Consider the following 23900-nt stretch of genomic DNA (forward strand, 5'->3'; position numbering starts at 1 on the left):
TCTTTTCTTCTTCTTCCCTCTTGCTCTTTTGTGTGGGGAAAAAAGCTTTGAAATTAAGTTGCATGACTGCGCAATGGGCAGTTTGAAGTAACGCAGTGCCGAATAGCAAAAAAAATTCCTGGTCATGAAGGGGGTAAAATCTTCTGGCGTTGAAGTGGTTAATTCTTAATGGTATCCCCATTCGCTGAAAACCGCAACACGTTTTACCATGCTGAGAAATGAAAAGCACTATGCGCTTTCCCTGCAGCTGCAATTTTGGAAAAGGTGAAGTGCCCCTTTGCCTGCATATTGCCTTGGTACAGCAGTACTTTCAAATGAATGGGCTGCGGTGCCTACGCAGACATGGCCGCAGTTAAACCAACACAGTGTGAACCTAGTCTAATGTGAAGTATTCACTGCCTCCTTACTCTGCAGATTCTGTTGTAGAGTGTTTTCCTGTGGATTCATACATTGATATATGGGCTCATGCACAGGCACATTCTGCAGTACAGCGCTGACTAGTGTATATTTGCTGTCCTTAGGCATGAATGGTTGCAGGTGGCATAGCGGTCACTTAGAGAACAGGGTGATCGGGCCAAACCCCCCCCCCCCCCCAAGATATGAGCATTATGTGTCAGCACCCCCCCCCCCCCAGAAAGAAATCGGGCACTAATTTTATTGCCTCCCCCCAGGCATTAATTCCCCTTCTTCCCAATACAAATCTAACCCCTGATAAAATCCCTCCCAGCACAAATCTCTTCCACCTTCCATCTCCCAAATCACAAATGCCCCCTCCCCCAAAAAAAAAAAAATCACCCCTGCTAGCATAAATCCTCCGCCCCCAAATTTCGCACACCCCCTCCTCCTAGCACAAACTCCCCCTAATCACCCCTGCTAGCATAAATCCTCCATGCCTCACCACTGACATGAACGCAGCCTCACCATTGACATGAACGCAGCCATGGGCGTCCGCAGGTAGGCGCAAGGGGGGGTCAAATGCCCCCCCATTGGAATTGGGGATTGGATCAGCACAGTGGCATCGCTATGGGGGTGCAGGCAGCAGGGGCGGATCCGGGGGGGGCGACAGGGCATTCCCCCCCCCCCCCCCGAAATACTCTGACTGAAATGATCTCTGATTCTCACAAGCTCTGCCGCTGCCTCTGCCAAGTCTCTCTCACATCCATCAGCCGATCAGCGGCGCAGAGAGAGACTCTACTAGAATAAGAGGAGGAACAGGTGGATGGAGATTCCCCCCTGCACTCGTTGCTAACACCTGGGCCGCATCTAGCAACGAGTCAAGTTAGTGAGTCATGTCAGAGCCGACAAGACTCACTGTAACGGGAGCTGCTGGAGAACAGTTGCAACTTGCAGTAGCACTGTCGCAGTTGCAACTTTAGAGTACAGACTGTGAGTGTGTGTTGTGCATATCAATCAGTTCCACTCTTCCAGTTCCAACCACCACTAACATCATGTCCAGCGTGTGACTGCAGAGCGCCAGCATTCTTCTTTCTCCACCCCTGACTGTGTTGGCCCCACCCACCACCCACCCTCACTGTGCAGGCAGCTGCGGGCAGCAGAGAGATTACATCATCTCTCTGCTGCCTGACTCTGGGACACAGCGAAAGACAAAATGCACATTAGCAGCAAGTGACAGTCCGCAATGTGTGGCAGGAAATGTGGCAAGTGACAGTCCGCAATGTGTGGCATGCGATGTGGCAGGTTACAATCCGCATCTGGTGGCAGGCAAGTGACAATCCGCAACAGGTGATGTGGCAAGTGACAATCTGCATCTGGCGGCAGACAAGTGACAACCAACAACATGTGACAGATGACGTGGCAAGTGACAATTCGCAATGTGTGGCAGGTGACGTGGTAAGTGACAATCCGCAACATGTGGCAAGTGACATGGCAAATGACAATCCGCATCTGGTGGCAGGCGACGGTGGCAAGTGACACACTCTGGGCTCCCACTGATTCTGCATTATGGTGAGCTGAACTATTTCATTTTATATATCAATGTAATAATAAAATAATGCGCTTCAATCATCCTGACACCATAACAACCATGGTTCCCGGGATGATTAAAGCACCAACACCAGCCATTTCCCCGATAAATTGCCCCCAAAAAAAGTATTTTCTGGCAGTGCCCCTCCCGAGACTAGACTCTGGATCCGCCCCTGGCGGGCAGCCAGTGGGATGACACCATACAGGTGCTGTCAAGCCCCCCCATCAGTGTATTGTGACTACAGGCTCTTTTCCCTGCTCAGTCGAGCAGAGAACTTGGCGGTGCTGTGTCAGGTGAAAGGCGAGCTGCGGGCTGTCAGGTTTCCTCTGCTCACCCCGTCTTTCTCCTGTCGGGGAGAAGAGACGGCGGCTCTCACCAGGTTCCACACCCAGCTTCCTGCCCGCTCCATTCCTTCCCCATTGGCCATAACTGAGGGCCAATCAAAAGAGACTAGGAGAGAAGAGCATCATGGGACATGTAGTCCCGAAGATTGGCGGCTCCATTTTCTGCAGGGAGGAAGCTACAGCTTGAGCAAGAGAGAGATTGAGAGACTGCAACCTGGAAAAAAGCATGCTACAGAACAAAGAGGCATGTGCTGGGTGGAAGCCAGAGAGCCACGCTACCCAGCGCCACCAGAGTGCCATGGTACCCAGCGCCACCAGAGAAGGAAAGACTTGGCCGCTGTCAGGGTACGACACGCTATACTAACCAGAATCATCCCCGGGGAACCCAGAGTGGGCGATCTTCCAGCCAGAGGGATCACTGCTGTCGTTTCGCTGGGTCTGGTAAGGGGGCCTGTCGGGCATTATCCTTTACTTATCCTGACATTGTAGAAAAGGGGCGGCACATGGGTGACACTAAAATTATGCACGCCCCCCCCCCCTCGAAAAAAGTTCTGCGGATGCCCATGAACGCAGCCTCACCAGTGACATGAACGCAGCCTCAAATGCAGCCTCACCATTGCCATCAGTGCAGCCTAATCGATCCCTATCTGCAGCCTCGGAGAAGACAGGGAGGGGGTGAGACAAGAGCCAACAGATTGCATACAGGAGAATCTCCTGTTTTCTCAGCAGCCTCTCTTTTGTGGCCCCCGTAGCGCTCAGGCATTTGATGAGGGCTAACAAAATTTTATATATAATATAGCCAAATTACCAATGAGGCCGTTTTTGAAATGAATGAAACCGGAATTGGTTCATGGGCCGGACTTGCATGCCTGCCTTACATGATGCCACAATGCCCAGGGCAGCCGTCCCTCCTGCCCACCCCTTGTCCCAGCCCTGCACACACCTGTAAGTTTCCAAAAGGGGCTAGCCTGGGATCGGGGATTTGCATCTATGAGCATGCGCTGTTTTTACGCCTACCATTTAGGTCTATGGGCGGCTGGGGGCAGCACAAAAATATGCTTGTTTACTGAAGAATAAGCCCTAAAAGGAGCAAAAACTGTAATCTGATTAGTTTGCCATTCCAGTGTGGATTAGAAGGAAAAAAGTCTACATTGTTTAAAGCTTATATTGTACTCCTGCTTCTTATGTAACAGATCCCCTGTAATAAGACTAATTCTACAATTTGCTGTCAGGGGAGAGGGGTGAGCTGATTGCAGGGGATCCAGTGATCAGAGCTGTCTGATGTATCCTTTATTCCTAGAGGAAGGAGCCTGTCCATTCAGGGAGATCACAATGATTGCACAGGCAGGTATAACCTGCTTTGCTCTGCCTTGGTTATGCTTCCGAAGGACATTTTCCATCTGATTTGCTTCCCATCAGCTCTGATGTGACCATGCAGTTGTGGGTTAGTGATGGTTTAACCCATCAGCTGTCAGGGATATTCCCAGGTCTCTTATGGTGAGGATGCACAGAGCATCCTAAGAGATGGTGTGGGGTGGGTGTGGTGGGGGAGGGGCCATCCAGATCACTGTCACTGCCTTTTGTTTGCCTGCTGTATCCAGAAAGGGGCTGGGCTTCTGTTCTATCAGCATCCACCAGGAGATAACATGGGCTCCCCAACCTGCAGCAGATAACATTGCCATCGCACAGATTCAAGGTAGGTGTGCACCATCCCCTCTCACCTACATACAGATCTATACAGGAATGGCAAATGGTCATTAAAGCCACCCTAATGCGATGATTGCAATGATGCAAATGAGCAGCAATCTTGGGCAGGCTTTATTTCTAGATGGCAGCAATGTGTAAATAAATCCAATACTGCATGGCTATTCAGGGATGGGGGACTGTCATAGATGCATGTGCAGGGATGGGAATCGGCAGTGATCACACAGGTCTTTCTTTTTCTTTTGCTATTATAATGCCATGGTAGGTGGGTGTATGTATTTTCCTGATGTGTCCATTTCACTGCGAACATAATGGATGTAATAGAGCAGAGATGGGAAGCACCCTGCTGAGATTATTTGCTTTGCTGTAGTGCCAACGGCAGCCAGTAGGGGGCGACCTGTGGAAGGGAATTCTCTATAATTAATAAAATGTATTTTCATTTATATAAGATCTATATAGTGCAGTGATAGGGGTGAGTTGGTTCATGTTAAGGTGTCCTTTGATGTATCTGAAGGTGTGGAGGGTGGCAATGCAGAAGCAGTCATTAATGCATCTAGTGTGTGTGTGTGTGTGTGTGTGTGTAGACAGGAGAACCATTGGTGTGCAAGGAGAGCCCATCCATATGTGTCATACAGCTACAGAGACACCTAGTTGTATTAGCAGTGCTCTCATATTGTAGACTTTGCCTGGAAAATCCATGCACTAACCATATCCATGTCATACACAGTGCCTTTGTGTCCACAATTTATTTCTTTATTTTGGAAATACATTATTGATGACAAAGGACATGTTGCAAATATCACAATCCAATCAAAACAAAAAAATTAAACCTTTTTACTTTTTTTTTATGTTTTGAAATGTTCACCAACAAGGGTTTGGTTGTATTTGTCTTCAACGGTTTACAAGACGCTTGCGCTCTTATCGGTTTAATTATTTTGCAGTGGACATGCATGGAAAACTAGTTGATTTCAATAAACTTGAACTTGTGGCTTTTCCCATTATAGTTGATGTTTCTGTAATATTGTAATGCAGGTCTGTAGCTGTCCTGGGAACTACAAATTCCAGCGTGCCTAGGCTGAAACTGCAGGGATCTGAAATGTAAAACAAAAAAGTAATAGAGGTGTGTTATTCTGTACAGAATGTAAGGCAAGAAAACTGCTTGTGAATAAGGGAGGGGCAGTTTTGCTTGGGCCATCTGACTTCATGGGCCCAGGTTACACCCTATGCTGCCTATATGATCTCTTCACACATTGATACATTTTTTCTGAAATTGCTTAATCAAAATCTTAGCGGAGTAGCGAATGTGACTTTCACTAAACATTCACTGGTGGCGAATCAATTGCTGTCTTTTTTTTTTTTTTTTTAAATGCATGCACCAGGAAAATTCACCTGCAGTGATTGTCAGAATACCTACTTTATAAATCTGCCTTTATAGTGTATGTATACCCTAAACTGGCCATAAATGGATTGTAATTTAACTGGATCAGCAGGAACTGGATGCATTTCAATCCATGTAAACAGGGTGAATTTGATTTAATTCATAATTATTATATATATTTTTTTTTTTAAAGAGCAACTGCCATCTGTCCTGCAGTGGCTCCCCCTCTGAACCGCTGTTGACTTACCAACAGTCCCATTCACTTTAATGGGATGGCTGGTGATGCGGAAGTGACACAACAAGGTGAGGGACGTGGCGGCAGCAGGTGAGCGGATGGCCGCCAACAGGCGCTGCCATGATGGATCTGAAATGACAGGTGCTCTTTAAATATAAGGACTTATTCTTGCTGGTAGTTAGGAAACCTTAATTTTGTTATTCTAAAAATAGAATTTTTAATATTTGCAATCTGTCAAGTTGATAAAGTGATATCAGTGATATCATACCAATTCAATCATACAGTTTGTAGTGTACATAGATTTGCAAAACAATGGGACAAAGCAATATTCCTGAATTTTGATTTATCTTATGGTTACTGTGACCTTGTGTAAATGCATCAGTGCAGTGTATGTTATCTCAGCTTGCAGAGCTTGGTTCATTGAATGAGTTTACCAAAAATTCAAATATTGCAGAACATAGCCTCATGCTACATAACTAAGCTCAACTTCATGCTGAATAAACTAAGTTTTTAATGTATCTTAAATTGTATTATAATCAAAAAATGTTTTATCCACTCTGATGTATTGGCACTCTGGTTGTACAGAAGTCTTTCTACTGATCGACTTCTAGACAATCGGCCTGTTGGATAATAGATCGCTATAGATGGCAGCGCTGATCAGTGTATTTTGTCTGTGAGGAACTCTCCCCTCTGGAATACAATAGCTCAGCAAGAGTGATTTCCCCCCCCCCCCCCCCCCCATCCACCTTGAATGTGTATATGGGAGAATCGGATCAGTTTTTTTCATTCAAGCCTCTGGTTGAACAAAAAAACCTGATCCATCTATGGCCAGCTTAAAAGAGAAGTATGGGTTTTGTCTTTTCGTTTAAAAATCCTACTTGCCTAGATGGGTGCAGCATTGCTCCGATGCTGCATCTGCCCCACGCCGGCTCTAAGACTGGGCAATCAAACGCCACTGATCACTCAGTACCCAGTGAGCAGAGCCTGAGTCAGCTGCCGGTCCAGGCTCCTGGGTGGATCCCGATCATATGGTCACAATCTTTCCCCAGCCTGGACCGGATCTGTGATGGCAGCCGACAGCAAGATTCAGCCCGCTGTCAGCTAAAACCAGGTCACAGGAGTGCAGAACGAACTGCACTCCCTTGATCCACAGCTTTGGCTGTACTTTACCTTTTAAGAATGAACTTCTCCTAATTGTCCCACTTTGGCCTGTTAACGTGGTTGTAAACCCTTTACAACCACTTTAAACTACAGGCAAGCCTATAATTAGGCTTGCCTGTAGCTGCCCTGGATATCTCCTAAACATGCACGGTTTAGGAGATATCCCTGTTTTTGCGACGTCATGGGGCACATGCGCACTTAAGCCAACTGAAGCAATGGCAGTACGTTCTTCGGTTCTACTGTGCCGTTTGCGGCGGCTCCCGCGCGCATGCGCAGGAGTGACGTCATCGCGGCTCCGGCCAATCGCAGCGCCTGAGCCCCAGGTGACATGTCGGCGGCCTGAGGGGGAGACTAGGATGGCTGCGGGGGATTCGTTCTTGGGTAATTCATAATGAGCTAGTATGCTATGCATACTAGCTCATTATGCCTTTATCTTGCAGGGTATTTTGATTTTTTTGCAGGAGGGTTTACATCCCAGATTAGGGAACTTAACACCCTTTCTGTCCTAGGGTGACAACTCAGGTCATCTATAGATACAATACATTGTGCAAATCACCCTAGGAAAGAAAGTGTTACTCACAGGATCAACAGGTGAAAAAAAAAAACAGTCCGGAAAATTTTAATAAAAAATGAATGCAACCACCACATGCAAGTACTGGAACAACACTGGAACTGGTTTCAACATATATATTTTTGGTTTTAAAAAGCTTTATGGTAAAGCTCTTATGAGAGAGGCTGCCGTTGCACACCTAATATTAAACCTCACCTGGCTGTCTTGCTGATCCTCGCGTTTCAATACATTTAGCCACACACCTGGAACAATTCTGGTGATCTAACTTCCCTTACCTGGAAAAAATTTTTCAAGCATGTGACTTGCTGTAAAAGAATGTGGGTCAATAGAACAGCCGAGTAGTTAGCATTTTCAAAGTTAGGCCAACAATTGCTCCCCTGGTATTTTTCTCCTGGGAGGTTTACCGGTGAACACTGTGCGCAGTATTCTTCCCTCTGTCTTCAATAGGCAAAAGAGTTTTGAGCCTTCATATTGTAAATGGCACATATATTGTGAAATTTTCCGAACTTGGGGAACTTTTCCAACCAATCCTGGCTCTGACGTTGCAGGTAGATTTGGCGCATCGAATTATGGGATGGTAGATTTGGTGCATTGAATCAGCAGACTTTAGTCCATCTTGGCTTCCAGTGTCTCACATTTCTGGGCACAAATATCATCTATCTTCTCTGCAGTCTTGCATGAGGTCATCTGTTGCAGCTAGAGATGCTAAAAGCCCAGACAGTGCAGGCTTTTATATGAGGTGTGTTCTCCTTTGGAGATTCAACCTGAATGCATTTTTGCTTTGAAGCTTCAGTCATTTTGAAAGAATTCTTCTGCTATGGGAGGTATAATTGTGAGCTGAATCAACCACCCTTTTTGGGTATGCAGTGAGCTTTAATAGACTTTTCAGCACTGTTCAAATAGAGACCAGGACAAGGGGTGATCACTCTCCCTGTAAGCCCTTGTACACACGGTCGTACATTTTGACGGAAAGTGTCCGATCGGACCATGTGTGGGCTCCATCAGACTGTTTCCGTCGGAATATCTGACCGACAAAGTTTTAGAGCTGGGCTATAAAATTTTCCGACAATGTGATCCGATCGGACTTTGTCCGATCATGTGTAGAGAATTCCGATCGGACAAAGTGCCACGCATGCTCAGATCAAATTCCTAGACCAAAGCTATTGGCTACTAGCCTGAACGTAGTCCCGTCGTAATGAAATAACGTCATCACGTTACGAACGATCGGATTTTCTGACAACTTTGTCCAACCGTGTGTATGCAACACCAGTTTCGGACAAAATCTGACGGATTTTGTTGTCAGAATGTCCAAGGGCTTAGATGTTTACAAAGAATTCAGAAATTTGTGACTCCGTTTTCTGCAGCTTGAGGAAAGAGACCGCAAAAAGATGGTTCTCCTTTCAATTTTCTGATATGATAAAGTCATTTAGGTAGTGCTGTGTGCTTTTATAATCAAGGGTAGGCTGTTTGTTCAGTTTGAATCTTATAACATCTCCATCTGTCTGATTTATGGATATCCTTGACATATGTGCTAGGTTCCTTCATTCCTCCGTTTTACCACTGCACATACATTTAAATTTAGATATGAATAAAACTGAAATGATCAATGGTGAACAAGTGGCAGTTAAAAATTTAAATTAACACTTAAATATCTGATTCTTATGTTAGTGCAGCCACCGATGGTTCAAAACTTTGGCAGTTCAGTATGGACCAACCAAGATTTGAACCATGTATGGGCAGGCTAATCTAACAAAGGAAAGAAGATTCATCATGTCTGCTTAAAGTCAGCCATAGACAGATCGCTTTTCTTTTCTGCAACCACAGGATGCAGTTAATGGGGGGGGGGGGGGGATCCCTACTGCAGAGCCAGTGTGTTCTCCTGGTGGGGGATGGGTGAGTGGTCCCCACCAGGAGAACAAAGTGATTACTGCTAGCAGCTATAATAGCCGCTAGCACTAATCACATGTAAAATCAGGCAGGCTAGTTGTACCCAAGTTGATCAATCAGCTTTGGGTACATTCAGCCTGCCCATACTTGCTTTGAATCAGTTCAGCAGGGACCGGCCGAGAGTCTGTCTATGGCCAGCTTTAAATTTCAATCCAGATCTCGGTGCAGAGGCCCAGTGTGTCCCTACCCATATAATATGGACTCTAGACTTGAGAAAATAGTTGTGATCATTTGCAGGGAGGAGGCTTCTTAAAGGTGTCCATATGCCTATGAGGGCAGTGCTGAGGGCAAAGCTAGCGGTGCTTTACTAACCTGCTCAATCAGTTTTTTGTTCCTCTAGAGTAGCCTTTCTCAACTTCAACCCAAAAGGATCCCCAAAACTAGGGTAAATCCTTACTAAAAAAATAATCAGGAGCCAATGGCCCTTACATTGGGGGTTAGTGAGAACAATTATACCCTTAGTTGTGATAAAAATGCCACCCCTAGCAAAAACTGAAGGAACCCTAGGGTTTCACACCTCTGTTTAGGAATGGCTGTTGTAGAGAGTAGTCATTCATTGGACTCGTAGACTATTGTTTGATAAAGCCGACGGAGTCCCATTGGGTAACTGTCATGAAATGTGTCTTTGACAGCAATCTGGATGTTATTTAGTCAGAATGGAAAATAGTTGTTTAGGCATCAATACTTGTATGCATCAGAAAGACTTCTTTATTTATTTATTTTTTGTCTCTGCACCATATGGGCAGTCAACATCTTCTTGGGCTTTCCATGTCCACTGAAAGTGGCAGGTCCATACTGGTTGTTGGTTGGTCTGCATAGTGTTGGTAAAAGTTAGATAAAAGCTCAGTTTCTCCAAACTGCAGGTGTATGAGCAACTCCATGGGGTTGATTTACTAAAGGCAAATCCACTTTGCAATACAAGTGCACTTGGAAGAGGGGAAGCTCTGCTGATTTTATCATCCAATCATGTGCAAGCTAAAATACTGTTTTTTATTTTTATTTTCCTTGCATGTCCCCCTCGGATCTACAGCGCCTTTACTTCCACGTGCACTTGTAGTGCAAAGTAGATTTGCCTTTAGGAAATAACCCCCCCATATATCAAACAACTGGAGAGTGTAAAATCTGGTGCTGCTGTGCATAGTAGCCAATCGGCTTTTAACTGGTAAATCAACTCCTATGCTTTACTGCACATCGGTTGTTTTCTTATGACAGAAGGCACTTGCGTGCAGTATCTCCTGCTTCCTTACAAGTCCATAATTAACTTTACAAGGCTTGAAATAATCCCTTTATGTACTTGTGGACAGATACAGGGAATGTGGTGCCAATGTATGAGTTACATGCATATGGTAAACAATGCATTTATTCTCCAATGGATTTGTAAGGCAACTGTTGCAATTTATATTCAAAGCTATAAGGCAGAGACAGGCCTGGATATTTCAACCCAGTGACCAGTAAGTAAACACAAAGCTGGAGCGCACTGGATAGCGCAGATCAATAAATATATTACCATAAAAGAGCACTCTGAGGAAGAGGCAAAGCCTCAAAATATATGGGTGGTGGCGCCTGTTTGAACGAGGCTGTAGAGCTGTCTGGAAGAGCTCTGATGAGCATTCAGCTGGCAGCCGCCTTCTGCATTGTCTTGAATCCCCAAGCACTGTTCCTCTTCGTTTGCTGCCTTTTTTTGGAGAGAGTATTGTCCTGGAAGGAAATACAAAAATGTTTTGAAGTTCATTTAATGAAAGTGAAGTGTTCTCTTTTTAACGTATTGATCTGGCCTATCCAGAGTGCTTTGGCTTTATTTTTCAGTTTTAAATATTGTTGCATGGGTACTATATACACACTAAAACTTGCAACATGTTCATAAACTCCTCCAAGTATTTATTTTATTATTCTTAAATGCCTAAAGCTCAATTCCAGGCAGAAGTTGTTTTTTGATAGTGGGAAAGTGTCGGCAGTGACTCCCACTGATGGGATTTCTCTCCAGCACCTGTCTTTGGTATAAGTGTCATCAGGGCTCTTTTTCTTCTCAGAGAATAGGTGCACCCCCAGCACCGTTCCTTGGTTCCACTCCTTACCAGTGGCTCCAGCCGAGGGAGGGGGGTGGCAAACCATCCCAATCCCCCCCCCCCCTCGCATGGTTAGACTTTCAGCTGGCGCAGATGCAGAGCACAGAGTTTGCTCTGAGTCCCGAATCTTCCTGTACATCCTCCCCCATAGCCCCCCCCCCCTGCCCGGCCAGTCCGATCGCTTCTCCTTTCGGCCAATCGGGGTCCTCCCGCTTCCTAATTGGCCGTAAAAAGAAACAGGAAGACTATGGCGAATAGCAATTCGCTATTGTCACACAACTGTGTAGGCTCAGGGCGCAATGCTCTGTTCCCCAAGCCCACCCTTTTTTTGAAGCCAATTAGTGCCTCAGGCTCTAATCATGAGCTTAAAAAAAAGAAAATAAAACTCCATTGGAATCCATGCAGCCAGTGCTCTGCATGTAGATTAGGGTCTGGGCGCATGGATTAGGCACTGCCCCGTATGGAGCAGCCACCACTGCTCCTTGCCCACCTCCCAGTACTGCCCCTTTTAGAGAATACAGAGCTAAGTATCTTTGTGGTTAATTTGGTAATAACAAGCAGTGAAATGCCCTGCCCCCCCCCAGCAACATTGGACCCCCGCAACAAAATGCCACCCCGGCACCAATAGATTCCCAGCAGCCAGCATCAACATACTCTCCAGCAGCCAGCAACAATAGGCCCCTTCCTCAACAGTAGATCCCTTCCAGCAACATTTGAACCCCCCCGCAGCCTAAGCCCACCCCTTAAAAAATAGATCCCCCCCCACCAGCAACATTAGACCGCCATGCAAAAATAGATCCCCCTCCAACAATAGATCCCTCAGAAGCCAGCATCAATAGACCCTCCAGCACATCCCTGCACGCCTTATTACATGTATTCAGCACTGGAAGTACTGGAACTGCATTTCTGATAAGACCTGTGTGTCACTGAAACAAAGTGAGGACATTTTTTTTAAATAGTGGGGCAGGCTTACAATTTTTTATTTTTTCCTCATTGCCCTGTGTTTTGGCTAGAGAGAAATACCCCTGTACCCCTCTACCAGATGTTCTGACCTTTTCCCTATCTTTTCAGAACTAAAAATAAAAAGGCTGTGATTGGAGTTGTGCTTTAATTGCCAGTGATGCCATGTTCATTTTAAAGCTATAGTCTGTGTTTTTGTTAGGATCTTTTTTAATGTTAACTTTGCTTATTCTAATCTTGATCAACAGAAAGCATTTTTCCATGTTTGCTAATGCAAATATCAGATTGGTTCCTGTGTGATACAATACAATAGAGAATTGAGAACAGTCAGCTTCTGGTGCCAGTAGTGAAATGAAGCCGAGAAATGGTTCACAGCACTGTAGAGCAGTGTGGAGTGATCAATGATTTCCTGGGGGGGATTGTGTAATCAGTTAAGGGTGGTATAAGAAGAGGTTTTACTGCTAATGGCCAGATAAAGTGAGCTGATGGTTATATAATGGTATAGGAAGTTAAGTAGATGTTTGGAGAACTTTTATGTATCCGTCTCACTAGAGTTGATTAAAATGTGTACAAACCATTATCTGAACGTGAACTTCCACAATAAACGATTACTGCTACCCACAACTGCCAATCAGATTCTAATGCCGCGTACACAAGACCGGACTTTCCGGGAGACTAAGTCCGACAGTCTGCCCGACGGACATTTGGCGGAGTTCCAATGGACTTTCCGAAAAGACTTGGCCACACACGAACGGACTCAGTCCGATCGAAAGTCTGTTCATTTTGAACGTGATAATGTAAGACAGGACTAAAAAGTTCAATAGCTTCCCTTGCGTCGTATTTGGTCCGCTGGACCAGCATACAGACGAATGGTTTTCCTGATAGGAATTGAGTCAGTCGGACAGATTTGAAACGTGTTCTATTTCTAGGTCCGCTGGATTTTAACAAAAAAACGATCGGATTAGCCCACACACGATCGTATTGTCCGAGGGACTGATTCAGTCGGACCTAGTCTGCTGGAAAGTCCAGTCCTGTGTACGCGGCATAATTTTTTATGTTTCTAGTGCAACACAAGTATGGGAATACAGAAAATAGATTTTGGTTGCTGTATGAAATAGGAAGAGTTAGTCCACATTCATTACCATTAGGTTTCTACACTGGAGCTTTGTTACCATCCTGGGTATTGTGTGATATATGGTTAGATTTGCCATGAGTTGTTTTTACCCCATTTATATTCCAAAGACAAGTGATTACACCCACTCAGTACTTAATGGGCCTGTATTAGACAGATGTTCAGGATTGTTACTCTGAGTACACAGCCTACCTGCTGAATGACAGTAGTATGTGCTTGCAGTCTAGAGTTGGGTCCATATATAGTTGGACACTGGCACAATTTTTGTTTTTTTCAGGTATTTACCAAATTGTATTCAAGCTATAGATATATAATGGATATGGGCTGAAATTGCGCACACTCAGGTTTAATTTGAGGGTATGTACATCCAAATCGGAGGAAGGGTTTAGGAATTACAGCTCTTAATAGCCATCCCCTTTTTCCAAAAGTAATTGGACAATTCATCAAAAGCTGTTTCGTGGCCAGGTGTGGACTACTCCTCAGATATTTCTTCATCAATTAAGTAGGTAAAAGGTCTACAGTTGATTCTAAGTCTGGCATTTGCATTTGGAATCTATTGCTGTGACCCTGCATCATGCGTTCAAAGGATCTGTCCATGCAAATGAAACGGGCCATTGTACGGCTTCAAAAACGAAACAAATCCATCGAAGAGATGGCAGCAACATTAGGAAGACATCTGAGGAAAGAAGAAGGCACTGGTAAGCTCAGCAACATAAAAAGACCTGGACGTCCACAGAAGACAACAGTGGTGGATGATTGCAGGATCTTCACTTGTCTGGATGTTGTGAATGCGTTTTTCTTTGACAAAGATAAACCCACTTCTGGAGAGTGTTCTTCTCTATTGTAAAGTCTACAATCAAGAGAAGACTTCAAGAGCAAATACAGAGGGTTCACCACAAGGTGCAAACCATTCCTAAGCCTGAAGAATAAAAAAGTCAGACTAGACTTTGCTTTTCCAGAACTGGTCTGGCTTTTTTAGATGGTTTTTGGGCATTCTTTGGACAGATGAATATAAGATTAATCTGTACTAGAATGACTGGAACAAAAAAGTGTGGAGAAGGCTGGGAAAAGTTTATGGTCCAAAGCACACAACGTCCTCTGTAAAACATGGTGGAGGCAGTGTGATGGCATGAGCATGCATGACTTCCAGTGGCACTGGGTCATTGGTGTTTTATTGATGTAACAGATGTCAGGAGCAGCTGGATGAATTCTGTCAGCCCAGATTCAGCCAATTTCAGCAAAGTTGATTGGATAGCGCTTCACAGTACAGATGTACAATACTCAAAAACACACTGCAAAAGCAGCCCAGGAGCTTTTCAAGGAAAAGTGGAATATTCTGCAATGGTCGAGTCAGTCACCTGATCTCAACCCAATTGAGCATTTCACTTCCTGAAGGCAGAAAGATTGTCAAAGAACAAATGAAGACTGCTGCAGTTAGCCTGGCAAAACATCAGAAAGAAGGTATTTGGTAATGTCCATGGGTTCCAGTCTTTGGGCAGTCTTTGCCAGTAAAGGATTCTTAACAAAATATTAAAAATGTAACATTTACTTTTATGATTATATTCTTTTGTCCAATTACATTTGAGCCACTGAAAATGGGGGGGGGCTGTGTATAAAAATGGTTGCAGTTCCTAAAATTTGTACTTGATATTTATGTTCAACCCCTTGACTACAACCTGAAAGTCTGCACTTCAAATTCATTTGGATTGTTTTAATTTTATTCTGGTGGCATACAGAGTCAAAAATGTGAAAATTGTGCCTGTGTCCAAATATATATGGACCTAAAGTGTGTGTGTGTGTGTGTATAAAAATAAATAAATTTTCTCTCTATATCAATGGTATATATGTTTTCAGCTGCACTCTGGTTTTTGGAGTTTGCACAATACAGGGTATTGTGACACAAGGCATCAGCTGAAAAAGTCTACTGATGGCCTATATGAACTATGTCAAAGTCCATATATAAAAGTAAATTGATTGCACGTGGACATTAAGGCATCTACAGTTATTGAAAAAGTTCATTAATAATTTAGATACTTTACTTGCTGCTGCAAGATTCATCCACCTTACTAACCAATCATGGTCGCTGCCCTACTCTGCTAATCCTTCCACACGCTTCGAATTGTCCAGTGTATCAAATTTGCAATAGTAACATACAAATCCATCCACAACTCTCCCCCCAGCTACCTCACCAACCCTGTCTCAAAATATCACTCCTTCCATCCACTCTGCTTCTCCGAAGACTTCCTGATCTCTAGCTGCCACGTCACCTTGTTCCATGCTTTCCTTCAGGACTTCTCCAGAGCCTCTCCCAACCTCTTGAACTCCCTACCTCAACCTGTCCCATTATCTCCTCTGTTCACTCTGTTCACCTTTTTGGGTGATCCTCAACAGCTCATTTCTTCAGGGATGTCTTCTAGCTGTTCCATCTGCATATCGTTCAGTTATTACCATTTTTGTATAATGTAACCCTCCCTTTTTAGATTGTAAACTCTCACCAGCAGGACCCTCCTAATCCTTTTGTATCAAATTGTATTGTAATTGTACTATCAGACCTCAGTTCTTCTTGAGTGGATGGTCTGAGATTACAGACATGTTATAATAGTGGTTCAAGGAGTAGCATGGGTTTTTGCCTTTATTATTTTTTAGAATACTTGCCTAGATGGATGCAGCATTGTTCCCCCGGCTCCTCTAATGCTGAGAACCGAGTGGTTGAACACTGCTGGTCGCTTGTTTATCACAGCTTCATGAGCAGAAAACTGCTGACTGTCAGCGGCTCTCTGCCATGCCCCCCTTGCTCAACGGAGGGCTGTGGAGGGGGCGGGAGCAGCCGGATCAGGCTCTTGGTTGCTCGCTGAGCTGGGTGCTGGTCCAGGGATCTGGGCAGATCCAGACTCTATGGTCGTGATGGACGTCCGAGCCTGAACCTACAGCTTGTTTGGCTGTACTTTTCTGTGGATCACACAAATGCAGTTTGTTCTGCACTCCTGTGATCCGTTTTGAGCAGACAACTGGCTGAAGCCTTCTGCCGGCTGACATCAGAGTCAGTCCAGGCTGGGGAAAGATTGCAAACATGTGGTCGAGATCCACCCAGAACCTGGCTCAGCCTGTCAGTGAGCCACTGACAGGCTTAGCCAGCCACAGCCCAGTGCTCCAGTGAGTGCCAGGGGGAGGGGGGGTGTGCAGAGAGCTGGTGACTGACAGTCACCAGCTCTCTGCTCCCAGAGCACCGAGCAATCAGTGCCCTTTGATCTCTCAGTTCTGTCTTAGAGCCTATGGGGGACAGATGCAGCATCCACCTAAAAGAAGTTTGGGAAAAAACATTTTTTATTTTATTTATTTTTTTATTTTTTAACGCCTGAGGCTTTTTTTTTTCTTTCTACCCATTGGGTGCTAGAGATCATAACAGTTTACAAATCAATGGTAACACCTGTGTGCTCCTTAGAGACCCATAATTACTGGTGTGTCATTTTATAATGCAATCAGAAATATTCATGGGAAAGAAAGAAAACTATAAGGGGGAATGGACAGAGTAGAAAAATGTGAAAGAAACAAACCAAACTGTTAAAACGAGAAGTATGGGTTTGTCCCCCCCCCCCCCCCCATTATACTTGCCTAGCTGGATGCAGCATCTGTCCCCCGGTGCCTCTGCACCAAGAACCGAGCCATCGAACACAGCCAATGGCTCGGTTCTCTTGGCTCCCCGAGTGGAGAGCTGCTCTGCTCCTCTACCCATTACTGGAGTGCTGAGCTGTGGAGGGGCAGTCTCAGCGGCTCCCTGAGAGGCTGAGACCGGCATCAGTCCAGGCACCTGGTGAATCCAGACTTCCAGAGTCGGGATGATGCAGTGCCTGGACTGATCTGTGTGACGTCAGTACTTCAGACCACTCTCTACTGAAAAAGAGTCACAGGAGTGCAAAACGAATTACACGCCTGTGACCATAGGAGAAGCCCAGCCAACTAAGCTCAGGCTGGACTTCTCCTTTTTAACTAGCTGATGCATTTAAACATTTTCTTTCATTTGTCCTGAATGTGCCTAGGCAGGGAAAACATGGACTACTGCCTGTTTGCTATGATGTCCTTCATTTTCCAATAATCATGCTGGAAAGGTGGCATACAGTGCCTTGCAAAACTATTCACCCATTTTTCGTGTTTTGTTGCCTCACGACCTGGAATTAACATGGATTATATGAGGATTTGCATCATTTAATTTACAGAACATGCCTTTTTAGAGCCGCCTTTGCTCCAAGTCGCTTTGGAGAAGTCTCTATGAGCTTGCCACCTCTTACCACTGGGATTTTTGCCCATTCCTCCTTGCAAAACTGCTCTAGCTCCTTCAAGTTGGATGGTTTGTGCTTGTGAACAGCAATCTTTAAGTCTGACCACAGATTGTCTATTGAATTGAGGTCTGGGCTTTGATTAGGCCATTCCAACGCATTTACATGTTTCCCCTTAAACCACTCAAGTGTTGCTTTAGCAGTGTGTTTGGGGTCATTGTCCTGCTGGAAGGTGAACCTCCGTCCTAGCCTCAATTCACACACAGAGTGGTAAAGGTTTTGCTCAAGAATATCCCTGTATTTAGCACCATCCACCTTTCCCTCAACTCTGACCACATTCCCAGTCCCGATGGTGATCTTTGGGTGATGTGATTTGTTGGGTTTGTGCTAGACATAGCGTTTTCTTTGATGACCAAAGAGTTAAATTTTAGTCTCATCAGACCAGAGCACCTTCCTCCATACATCTTGGGAGTCTCCCACATGCCTTTTCGCAAACGTGCCATTTTGTTTTTTGCTGAAAGTAGTGCCCAGCTCTATGGAGCGTACGGCTTATTGTCGTCCTATGTACCGATACTCCAGTCTCTTCTGTGGAACTCTGCAGCTCCTCCAGGGTTACCTTCGGTCTCTGTGCTGCCTCTCTAATGCCCTCCTTGCCCAGTCCACGGTGTGTGCGGTCTTCTCTTGGCAGATTTGCTGTTGTGCCATGTTCTTTCCATTTGGTTATGATAGATTTGATGATGCTCCTAAGGATCATCAAAGATTTGTATTTTTTATTTTTTATAGCCTAACCCTGACTTGTACTTCTCAACAACAATGTCCCTTACTTGTTTGGAGAATTCCTTGGTCTTCATGGCAGTTTTTGGTTAGTGGTGCCTTTTGCTTAGGTGTTGCAACCTCTGGGGCCTTTCAAAAAGTGTGTATATGTAATGACAGATTATGTGACACTTGGATACACAGGTGAACATAATTTCACTAATTAATTATGTGACTTCTGAATTGGTTGCACCAGAGCTTTTTATGAGCTTCATAACAAAGGGGGTGAATATATACACACATGCCAATTATCAGTTTATATTTCTGAAAAATTTGTTTTGTGTATATATTCTAATTTTACTTCACCATCTTAGACTATTGTGTTCTGATCCATCACATATAATTCAGATTAAAAAAACATTGAAATAAAGACTGCGATATAACAAATGGGTAAAAAGCCAAGGGGGGTGATTACTTTTTGCAAGGCACTGTACATAGCCAAGCCAGTAAACCGCATACCACCCAACTTTTTGATATGGGAATGAAGGACACCTATTAGCAAAAGTATGTAGGCATAGGACATACCCCCCTGCCACCCCTCCTTTAAAGGAGAATTATACAAAGAAAATTATTGGTTAATCCTACAAGTCCTTTTTTTTACCATTTCTATTCTTTTATATTGGTTTTTGGAATTTACAAATGCAGCAATCTAGAAATTGGATAAAAGGTTTAGCACTGGGTAACACTTCTTGATAGATAAGCAGTGCATTTAATATACAACTATATAGATCAGGCCAAAATGAGGGACAAAGGGACTTTGTTCAGAATGAGTCACAGTCCCTCAAAATCAGGGAGAGTTGGGAGCTATGAAACTGGTGTCATCAGCCTGGCTCTGTGGGGTGTGTAAATCACAAGACTGACTGACCAGGATACAATTTTTTTTGGCAGATAAGAGTAAACATTTTGGTGTCCTTTTATGAAGCAGTGAAATCTATTCACTGCTTCATTCTCCGGCATTCACATAGGAGATCTTTCTCCTCTGTGTGCCACTATATGAAGCGGAGTAGATCGCTTCACACTTGGAGGAGTGAAGAGATCTACAAACGCTTCTAACACTGGAGAACGGCCCCTAATACTGGAATCTCGTGAGACTTTACGAGATTACAGTACTAGAAATTCACTGATACACACAGATGTCATTATATTAAGCAGTGATAAATTATCACAGCTCAATACACTGACACGCGGTGTGATTAATGTTAGTGAAATAAAGCGTCCCCCTACATAATATATACATGTATACACACACAGACATTATATATACATGTATATACACACACATTATATATATATACATATGCACATTATATATATATATATATATGTGTATATATATGTATACACATACATATGACAGGGGGACATGGTTACAGTGTTGGGGGGTCTGAACGAGGCATAAGGAAGTTAATTATCTTCCTCTTTCCTCCTCAGATCCCCCCGATTCCCTCTTCACTACCCCGGTTCTCCACCTCTGAGTTGGTGAATCGGGGCGTGTGAATTCTGACACAGATCACAAGTGAAGCGCTGAGATCACAGCTTCATATAGTGACCGTTACTGTGTCAGTCTATGTGGATTCTCCATGTGTGGAGATAATCGGCGGGAGAACAAGTTCAAACACATCTCCCCCGATTATCTCTGGTTTATATACTGTTTATGGGCTGTGATCAGCGGCGATCCTCTGGATCTCCACTGATCATTGCTTCATAAACGGACACCTATGTGTGGATATCTGGATATTCAGCTGTGTATCTGGATTTAGTATTTCTGTTCTTGGAGAATTCTGCTGCTTTCAGCAGTGCCTAGATCTAGTATCTAGGACACAAGCATTCATCCACCAGCAGCTCAGTGTGACCCGTGGACATAATCAGGCTTGTTCCACCATTGTCTCACCTGATGGTGAATTCCCATGTGTATCAATGCCTGTAGGAATGGGATATAAAATAGGTATTCATCACCACCCAGCCTGACTCACACAAGTTATTTTAAGTTCACGCCTCTGTGATCTTCCCACGCAACTGTAAGCATAAAAAATCTGCCAGTTCTCCCTGACGATGAGCACGTTGATGCTGCGGGGGTGATCAAATTGACTTTCAATGGGGAAAGTAAGCTTATAATGGAACAGAAAATGATTGGCCTACCACATTTTGATATTCCTAAAGAGACCAGGATAATAGGAGAATAATTTTCTTCTTCTTCTGCCTTATTTTGGTTTATTTTGATCATTATCGTAAAGACACGTGCACTCTTATGTATACGTGTACAATTTATGGCAGAAGTATGTGTTTTTTGTTTGTGTGTTTTTTTTTGTTTTTTTTTTTTAATATTGAAAAGATTAGCAGCTACTGAACACTTCTTTCCACCAGTGTATAGAAAAAAATCCTACAGGCACCCCACCCAAAATCGCTTTTTAAATTTACTGGTTCACTGACCTAAACCTGTGTAAAAGAGACCAGTTTATGCAATGTCACCAATCACTTGTTAGCAGATAAAGATCTATGCATCCAGCCCAGAAATTCCATTTTTTTTTTTTTTTTTTTGCAGCTCTAGAGCCTCCTGCGAGGCAAAAACTTCCAGCAGCATATGGAGAAAAGCCATAAAGCTTCACCCAATATTCAATTTCAAACTTATCAGATCCAATGATTTCAAACTGCATCAGAGAAGTCAGTCTGTGCTTATGGTTATTTTTATATATGTAAAGGAATCCCCTGCAACTATCTCTCTAGGCCACAAGTGTTAAACACAAGGCCCACGGGCCAAATCAAGCCCTCCAGGCGGCTCTAACACTCGAGGGAGGGGTAGAAGTGCAATGTGGTTGAACCCTGCAAACTGTGCATAGTACACCCCAAAACTCTGCATTCTGTCTGTAGTGCACTCCTCAACACTGCCCACCCCTGAACCATGCACTCTATACATAGCGCATCCCTGAACCCTGCACTCTGTACATAGCACCCCCCTGAACCCTGCACTCTGTACATAGCACCCCCCTGAACCCTGCACACTGTACATAGCGCCCCCCCCTGAACCCTGCACACTGTACATAGCGACCCCCCTGAACTCTGTACATAGCGCCCCCTGAACCCTCACTTGGTACATAGCGCCCCCCTGAACCCTGCACTTAGCACGTATCGCACCTCTGAACACTGCCCTTGGTACGTAGCACACCTCTGAACCCTGCATTCGGTACATAGTGCACCTCTGAACTCCACACCTAATGCACTCCTGTTATTTGGGGTGTGTAATAATAAAAGGGCAATGGTGAAAAGTTAGGAATAACAATATGCTAGTGCTCAATAAACATGATCAATGTGAACAATTAAACGGCACAAAGTACATCATTAGGAGGACAAAGAATTATATAAGTGAACAATAAAGTGTAATGTGCATCAGGAAACAGCCTGTAGATACATCAAACTACTTCTAGCCGATATATCCAAATAAACATCCATAATTGGTGTGAAGTTGTTCTGATCTGTTACACCATCACATGCATCATTGTTGTGATCATAGGTGGACAATGGAGCCAAAATATAAAGTGCAATGTGCATCACTGAAACAACAAATAGTTTTAAAAAAACGTCCGTAGACTATGAAGTTTTTTTTATTTTTTATTTTTTTTGATGTATTACACCATTACCACTGCCAGACGCAATTCTGAATGCAGCAACACCCGATGAGTAAAGGTAAGTATCCGAATTACCAAACCACCATGACCTCTTTAGTTAAGTCAGGTGGGGCTTTAAGTGATAAAGATCTGTAAGCTGTGCTTGTACTGGATGAATATGCCAGGAGAAGCTCTGCCGCAATGATGTTTTCAGAGAAAGGATGGAAAAAGCAATACCATAGTGTGATTCTGTTTATTAAAAGAGAAGTATAAAAACAGGCCAAATGGGCGCTTGCTTTAAAAGTGCCTTCCCTCCTTTTTTTTTTGCTATATTTGTTATTTCATTGACGCTCATTGCACTTTATATTTTGGTTCCATTGTCCACCTAATCACAACAATGATGCATGTGATGGTGTAAAAGATCAGAATAACTTCACACTAATTGTGGATGTTTATTTGGATATATCGGCTGCAAGTAGGTTGATGTATCTACTGGCTGTTTACTGATGCACATTACACTTTATTGTTCACTTGTATATAATTCTTTGTCCTCTGAATGATGTACTTTGTGCAGTTTAATTCACATTGATCATGTTTATTGAGCACTAGCACTTTATTGTTCCTGACTTTTCACCAGTGCCCCCTTATTATGCACTCCCCATAAGCTCAAAGTTTTGCTTGTTAAGCACTTTGAGGGGAGCAGCCTTATTATTTTTTATTTTTTGCCCATAGCGCGGAATTCTTCTCTTTCACTCCTGGTATTTATTGTCCCTTTTTAGGATCCTCCTACTGTTAGTGTAATTTGACCACACCCATTGTTCAATGCTTTTCAATGTGGGGGTGCTTGGTTGAGTTCTCTGTTCAATGTGGGGGTGCTTGATGACCTATTCTCTGAGAAAGACCTGCATAAAGACCTCCTAAATTTATTTAGTCTTAGGTTGGATTCACACCTATGCAGTTTTAATGCTTTTTGCATTTTGCAGTTTTGCACTACAGTCCATTTAACATGGTTTCCTATAGAACACGTTTTCTAGTGCAAATCTGCAAAATGCAAAAAGCACTAAAACTGCATAGGTGTGAATCCAACCTTACAGATACACCCGGCCCTTTGAAGACAGCCATAATGCTGATGTGGCCTGCAATGAAATTGAGTTTGACACTGTTCTAGGCTGTCTCCTATTCACAGCTCTCTTTGGGCTGTCTCCTGTGCATTGTTCCTATTAATCATGTGAAGGAGATTGGGGAAGACTTTGTCAGAGAACTGCAACTACCATCCTCATAAGTGACTGTACTCCTTGAACCCAAAACTCTACACTTCCAGACAGTGTGAATATATCACTGTGAACAGGTTTTATACCAAATTCACACACAAAACTCTGCCCTTTTGGGGTGTACATAATGATGCCTTATAGTAAGGTTACCAGATTTTGAAAATTAAATCCAGGGGCTTAAGGGGATGTGTAAAATCAAACCTGAGGCTATGCTGCTATGGGTTAAGACCATGAGTCAATAACGCATAGTAGGAGTAAGTAACGCATAGAGTGCAGGGGGTCAACAGTAGGTAGACCCATAGACTACAGAGGTCAAGCATATGTAAAACTCAGAGTAAAGAGGTCAGGAGTAAGCAACACACAGATTGCAGGGGTCAGAAGTAATGAATAGTGAAGGAGTCAGGAGTAACTAACATACAGAGTGCAGAAGTCAATACACATCCTTGGATGTGTGTATT

The 23900-nt window shown here is 43.9% G+C and overlaps 1 protein-coding gene across 2 annotated transcripts in view; it reads left to right on the forward strand.

Moving 5' to 3' along the window:
- Window positions 1–3905: 3905 nt before the first annotated feature.
- ADD2 (adducin 2) overlaps window positions 3906–23900 on the forward strand; it is a 127816-nt gene continuing 107821 nt past the window's right edge. Inside the window, exon 1 of one of the 2 annotated variants that reach the window (XM_077469428.1) lies at window positions 3906–4024. The gene's annotated coding sequence lies outside the window, so the exon portion shown is untranslated. The remainder of the gene's footprint in view (window positions 4025–23900) is intronic. The other variant, XM_077469427.1, reaches the window with a different exon arrangement.

The sequence above is a fragment of the Lithobates pipiens genome, unplaced genomic scaffold (genome assembly GCF_037356315.1).
Source record: "Lithobates pipiens isolate NorthernLeopardFrog02 unplaced genomic scaffold, aLitPip1_a1.2 Scaffold_8, whole genome shotgun sequence".
Classification (NCBI taxonomy): domain Eukaryota; kingdom Metazoa; phylum Chordata; class Amphibia; order Anura; family Ranidae; genus Lithobates; species Lithobates pipiens.